The sequence below is a fragment of the Macaca fascicularis genome, chromosome 6, assembly GCF_037993035.2.
Source record: "Macaca fascicularis isolate 582-1 chromosome 6, T2T-MFA8v1.1".
In the NCBI taxonomy this organism is placed as follows: Eukaryota; Metazoa; Chordata; class Mammalia; order Primates; family Cercopithecidae; genus Macaca; species Macaca fascicularis.
Window position 1 is genome coordinate 93,856,333 of NC_088380.1, and position 7,677 is coordinate 93,864,009.

Consider the following 7,677-nt stretch of genomic DNA (forward strand, 5'->3'; position numbering starts at 1 on the left):
TTAACTAACTTGTTTTTCAATTCAACATTTGTTAGATTCTTCGATTCCAAGATTAATTTTTTTGTTGCTCTAATGTAATGTTGCATATTCATTTGCAAAACAAAGACACATGGGCAAAAACTTCTGCAATATTGTCTGTCTAGGGACAGCTCTGAGGATTACAATATGTTCAGCTCTCAATTTTTTGAAACAACTTAGGGATGCAGTCTTTAGTTGAATTTCAAGATGGATTCTAATTTTTACATGGATCCTTCTGGCAAGGAAATTCTGAGTACCTTAAGGAACTGAAATAAAAAGTATAAGGCATGGATTCTTGAAATCCCCCCTCCATCTAGATGAAAATGAGCATAGGAAAACATATTGTGATAATCCAAAACATTCATTATGAAAATCATGTAAGATTTGAAACTCTCTCTGCAAGCTGCATTTGATTACAAACTTCTCTTGGGACTATGCCTAGGTATTCTTGGGCTTGTAACCAGACTACATTGCTTAGCCTACCAGCCATCACTTAACATGTTTTAATATCACTCAATGCCACAAGACCTACACGGTGCAAAAGTCCACATTTGATACATTCTCCACAGAGTCCTGATTTTTTTTCCCAAAATTCCGTATTAAACTTAGTAGCAATGTTAAAAATTCTCACTGCCCATATCTTCTACGATATTGCTGCTTTTTTAGTTTTCTGAAAGCTCTGCTCATTCTTCCATTAGCATTCCATTGATATTAAATATCTCCATGCCCAATGTTGAGCTACAAGTATCTGATGGCAAAGCTAGCTCTATTAATACTGCAGAGGGTCTATATTACACTGTTTTACCAGTAAGAACAGTAAAAAGTGGCCTGGAATGAGGAGAGATCTGAAGGAGGAAAGAAATAAGCAAAGGGGAAGAGAAGGGTCGGAGAGAATATTCTTACTTGAATTCTGTTGTATTGTATTCAATGATCATGTATATTCATCAACAGCACTCTATATTCAGAAAATGTGCCCCATCATGGTATGGTTTGATGTATGCAACTGGAAGGTACCCAGTCATAAAGGAAATTTGTAAAGATGCCCTTAGATTCATATAGAAAAGGGTAGGCAAGGAGGAATTTTAGATTAATATTTCTATAAAACATCATTTTTGTATAACTTAATACTTCTGTTTCAATCTCTAGTTCTTCTATAATTCTTAGAAGGTAATGACAAGCTCTTCATTCTGGCATTTGAGATCTTTCCAGTTTGACTCTGATCTATTTTTCCAGTTTTACTTCTACTTCTCATAAAAACTAGACAATTTTACAACTTTGCTTTAGATATCCCTTTTGTCTCTTTATTTTTCCCCAAGAACACCCTCCCCAGGCTTTTCTTTTTACTAATTCGAACCTCACTGATCTTTCAAGGCACAATTTCAAATGCTTCTGTAATGCCTTTCCCATTCAACTCAATGTATTTATAAAGTAGAATAAGCTCTCTTCACTTGGGTAAGTCTGGCCTCACCTTCTTTTGAAGTTCTATAATCCTGTATAATATTTATTTATTCATTCAAAAAATGCTTCCTCAGTTCCTACTTGTACAACAGTACACACTTGTATAAGCAGCAAAAATATAGGCCTTCAAGATTACATGCTAGAAAATTAAGACGATCATATGCAACTATATTATAAGTGATAATGTAAATGGCATACGTAAAGTGTAAACAGCGTGCCATGAGGCATCAGGGGAAAAAACTGAATTTAGACAGAGGCAATAGATATCATTTTAGCAGAAAATCCTGAAGTATTTCTTGAGTTCAGTTGCCCTTCGTGTTACTTTTCATATAGTGCACTATGGAATTTTATTTTCACCCTGCTTGCATTCCATCTGTGATTTATTAGTTCATTTTGAATATAGGGACTTTCTCAGTTTACCTCTAGCTAGAAGTAACAGGAAACCTTCACTCAGCTGGCCTACACAACAAGAAGATGTGCTTAAAAAATACAAGAAACCTAGACAAAGTATGATGCTGGGTTAATTCAGAGAGTGGCTCACCTCTGTTCCACCATCAGAAGACTCTTGGCTATTCTTGGAACTTCTCCTCCCATGTCTACAAGATGGCTGCAATAGGTGTGAGTTTCACATGTAAACACGTCCAGAAGAAGGCAGAGGACATTCATTTTTTGTTCCTCCTTTTTGGAATAAATAAGCCCTTCCCAGGAACCTAGCAGAAGACTATTTAATGACTAAAATTGTCTCACAGGCTGATGTCTAAACAATCACTGGCAAAGGAATGGGGGGGGCATCAAATTGGTTAAACAAATTAAAAGCCTCTTCTTGACCAACAAGAGGGCAGAACCAGCCTTTCCTGGGCACATGGCTGCCTAGAGGAAGATGAACATGTGGACAATATTAAGAGGGAGGGAATAGATTTTGAAGAGACTGTCAAAAAGTCTGTCTCAGGGACTCTTATGTGATAACTCACTATCTTAAAGGATGCTTCTAAAGTGCCTTGCTTACAGTATGAATTTATTAAGCATTTGTTATTTTTAGTCAAGTAAGAGAAAGACAATCAAATTCATCCTCTTTAAACGCCATTCATCAACAGACAAGCAAAGGATCAACACACAAATGAACCCAAGACACTGGCTTACTAGACAAGTGTGGCAAACAGAAAACTAATAACTGTCCTCACTGCCATCTCAGAGATAAAAAAAAAAAAAAGAGACACAGAAAAGTTTTGTGACTTTTAGAAATCATAGGCCTAATTAGAATTATTCTAGTAATAGACATAGACTCCGAGAGTCTTGCGTAACCAAGACCGGCTTAGTCTAAGTTGGTTAAGTTTGCCTTTAGTTCTATTCACCATTCTTTGAGCATCAATCCCACTGAAACTTGGTAAAAAAAAAAAAAAAAAAAAAAAAAAAAAAAAAAAAAAAAAAACACGAAAAAACATGTATTTAATTTCTCCAAAAATTATAATTCTACAAGTTTAAACAGCACAATATAAAATCATTAGGTGCCTTCTATTTGACATATATCAGCAGGGTGACATCTTACGCAAAAGCACTACTGATTTGGATAATCTTTCTTGCCTTTGAGGAAATTATCTAAATCATGAGACATAAAAATGTCCTCAGAAGAAAAATAATCGTTGTATAGTGCCTTCCAAGAATGAAATATAACAACACAGCTTTTCACTCTATATCTTAACCTTCACAACAGTCTATGATAAATGAGTATTTTCAAACCCATTTAACAGATGTGGGATGTGAGGTTTAAAGAGGTTAAGTGCTTATTCTGAAGTCACATATCTATAAATCAGGAAGTTGGGACTTATATCCAGGTCTGCCATATTCCAAAGCCCAAATTTTTAACTGTCATTTTATAATCTTTTATAATATTTTTATTTACTCCTGGTAAATTTTACTTAAGTAAAATCTGATGTAACCACGAATGAGCCACAGAACATGTTAATCCACTGATTTCAGTCTGTTCCCAGAAAAATAATGTGACACCCCTTAATTCTTGCATGGAATGAAGAAAATAATTCTATACTATATGTACTTCAAACCGAATAATTATCTCCATCTAAATACAAGATGCTCTCCATCATAAAAGGCATCATGACATGAGCCTTATTTGAAATGATAACAACTATTGCATTTAGTTTCCTAGAGGTTTAAAGTGGATCTACATGGATAGTGTCTCTAACCTAGACTGACAGTCACCTTTCCCTGTATTTTCCTGAATTATTGCTTGTCTCAAGACAATCCATACTCAATACAGAACCAGAGTGATCTTTTAAAAACACACATCACTTCTCTGATGTTAGCAGGCTCAGTGGGGAGCTGAACTCCCACCCCACCAAGCAGCAATGTGGTAAAACTATTAGTTGGCACCTCACTTCTCCCCAACCCTGCCAGTGTCAGCAGGACTCAACAGGGAGCAGAACCTTCACCCTCAGCAGGAAGCAATGATGCAGTGCAAGCTCTGCTTTCACCAGGGAGGTATCAGTAGAGACCAGCAGGTGGCAAAGTTTTCACCCCCACCCTCCACAATGAGGCAGAGTAAGGTGATAAGAATTAATACTTTGTTTATGCCAGAATTGGGACAGCAGATCTCAAGCAGGGAGCTAACTATCCACTCCCAATTGAACCTGCATGTTACACCTGAGCATGGTGATTTCCTGTGAATTAAAGAAGATTCACTAACATTCAGAACCTCACAAACATAATGCCCAAAATGTCCAGGATACAATTGCAAATCATTCACTAAACCTAAAACAAAGGAAATCTCATCTGGGATGAGAAAAAACAATCAACTGTTGGCAATGCCAAGATGATACAAATGTTGTAATTATGATAGCTGATTTTTAAAGCAGCCATCATAAAAATGCTTCAATTAATTGTTGCATACAAACTAAAACAAATGAAAAACATAGCAAAATCTCAACAAATAAATAGAAAATGCAAAGAGAGGAAAAGTGAAAAGTTTAAAACTAAAAGATACAGTAATCAAAATGTTAAAAACTCACTGGTTGACTCAATAGTGAAATAAATATACAGAGAAAAGAATCAGTAACTTTAAAGATGGAATAATAGAAATTCCTGAATCCAAAAAACAGAGAGAAAGTAGACTGAAGAGGAATAAATAAATATCAGGAAGCTGAGAGACAATAATAAAAGATCTAACTTGCATATTATTGAGGAGTCGATAAAGAGCGTGTAACTGAAAAAGTATTTGATGAAATAATGGCTACAAATTTTCAAATTTGGTGAAAGACATAAACTTATATATCCAAGAGTGAACCACAAACAGGGTAAACCCAAAGAAATCTATGCCAAGATATATCATAAACCATCCTCAAAGAACTAAAGAAAAAGAAAAAAAAACCTTGAAAACAGTGAAAGAAATGACACATTACTTACAGAGGAGTCATTATTTGAACGACAGTAGGTTTATCATCCTAAACTAAGGGAGCCACAAAGAAGGGACATAATGTTTTTGAAATGCAAAAAAAAAAAAAAAAAAAAAAATCAATCCTGAAGTTTACACCCAGCATTCCTTCTTTAGGAATAAAGAGAAAATCAAGACATCTTCAGATGAAGGAAAACTAAGACAATTTGTCATCAACAGACCTACTATAAAAGAATGTTCTTTAAACATAAATGAAATGAATTAAGAAGGAAATTGTAACATTAGGAATGAAGAAATAACTATGAAAAGAGCCAAAATATGGATCATAAAACAAACTGTCTTCTTCTGAATTTTCTAAATAATATTGAGACAGTTGAAGCAAAAATTACATTGTCTGATGTGGTTCTCAATGTAAATAGAGGAAATATTTAAGCAACAATGATATAAAGAAGAATGAGTAAAGGGACCTATATCCAGGTAAGTCTTCTACTCTTTACTTGAAGTAGGAAAATGTCCCTAGCAGAGTGTGATCAAAACATAAATCAGATTATATCACTTCCTTGGTCAAACTTCTCAATTCTGATATCTTAAAAAGTGATCATCAGATTTATTTTTTATTTTGATATTCCAACTTCTGCAAGAGTACTATGAAACTAACTCTTTGCTATTCGCCCTTCAGTGGATTTCCATTACATTTTCAATAAACTCAAAACTCCTTAATATGACCTAAAATGAGGTTCTGGTCATTTCTAACCTCTCTGATCTCATTTCTTAGCACAGTAGTTCCTAGCACTATCCTCAAACCACAGCAGGTTCCTTCTTCTCCTGTACCAACTCATTCCTCATGTTGGGCCTTTGCACTTGTTTTGCTCATCATTTGGAAATCTTTACCCCAGACTTTGCACAGTCAGCATCTAGGAATTATTCAGTGCCCAAACCACATCCACAGTGATCTCTCCTGATTACCTATTCTAAAACAGATTCCCTCAATCCTTACACACCACCTCTCTTCCATTGTCTTCATGGAACTATCACCTTTAAAAATTATCTTGTTCATTTATCTGTGTACTCTTTTGTTTTGTCTATTTCCTTTTCCTAGAACATAAGCTCCATGAAAGCAAGGACCTGGCTTATCTTGTTCACTGCTGAATTTTCAGCACATAAAACAGTTCATAGCACAGAACAGATACAAAACAAATATTTGTTGAATCATGAATATCTATTGTTTTCTCTAAAAATCTGTTTAGATAAGGATGGCAAATGTGAAATTCAAACTGTTGTATAGACAAAGGATTGTATTGTTTTTACCAGTATTAACTTAGAAATATTTTTCATAAGCAACATTTCCAAACTCTTTCTTACTACTAATCCCTGTAGAAATAGCAAGAAGCATTTTAATGTGAGCATATCTTTAAAAATAAGTATAAAAAGCAGATTTGGTTTCAGCAATATTTTTGCCCTTCACATTTGGGAAATACTCTTTCTTATCTACAAAACTGAAAAGAGAAAACCCTTGTGAATTTATGTGTACTACTTTTTCTATCTTAATGTATTTCTACCGTGCCATAGAGCATTAAATTTAAAAAAAGTATGATGGGCCTAGAGCAGGAACTGATAACTAGTTAATACATCTGACCTCCATAATCTTCCACTGTCTTAAATATCTCATAGTGCAAAATATATTCCATTTCGTTACAAGTCACCAGATCATAAATGATTCTATGTGTTCATGAATATTGTCTAAATTGACCAATATCTTAGTCTGATTTCCCTAGAAAGAAGAGCCTGAAACAAAAACTTCAGTCTGAATATTTTATTAGAGTGCAAACCCAGGCAAACACAAGTGAGAGAGAGAGAGGGTGAGCCAGAGAAGAACAGACGAACTAATAATTGGATGTTTTACAGAGCTGGTATCAAATGCAACTCACTTTCTCGAGTGATAAAGATCCCATATGTTCACTACCAAAGTGGTAATTATCTCTAGGTCTAAGAAAGGGAAAAAAATTACCCACTCGATCTAGCCTCCATTGGTCATAGATTTGTTCTTCAGAGTGGAAATTTCTAGCTCCCAGTCTTCTGTTCCTCCTCTCCCTGCATCTGGACTTCTGGATTGTACTTGCATAAATGCTCAGCAGCTCCTTTGGGGTCTTATATCTCAGTATCAGCAAGGAAGCCCCCGGGCAGGAGGTGGGTGTGGTCAGATTGTGTTTGTGAAATATGCTGGAGCCCAAACAGAACTGGCCACTTCAGCTGCTCTGGGACAGGACAAGGTAAGAGAGACATGTAAGAAGTAGAGATCCCAGATATGTCTGATTCATCCACCCACTCCACTTGTTAGTGCTGACTAAACCTATAATCTTATTATAAATCTAGGAAAAGCCATGATCAGTGAACAAGATTTAAAGCAGTAGAATAGGAAATGTCTACTCTTAGGGAAAAGGAGCTCCATTTGATGACTGCCAGTTCTGTGACAAGTACTGAGCTGAGCACTGGCTCTAGGACTTCTCATATATTATCTTTAGAGCAGGAGACAGCATCCTTCTGCTCTGGAATACTAACTTTGCTGTTGAGCAGAGCTCTTAACACTTCTGGAAATCAGGAAGGCTTTGAGCATCAGAGTGCAGAGAAAGAGGTATGGAAACGAAAAGAGGAAACAGTAAAGCAGAATGGGCAGAAGAAAGGACTAAGCATTTCAAACAGTTGTAGAGTGTACCGCCCTTAATTACTCTAGGAGCTATTCAGACATTTGTGTCACTGATATTCAAGCTGTGGCCTTGAAAAGAAGACCCAGAGAA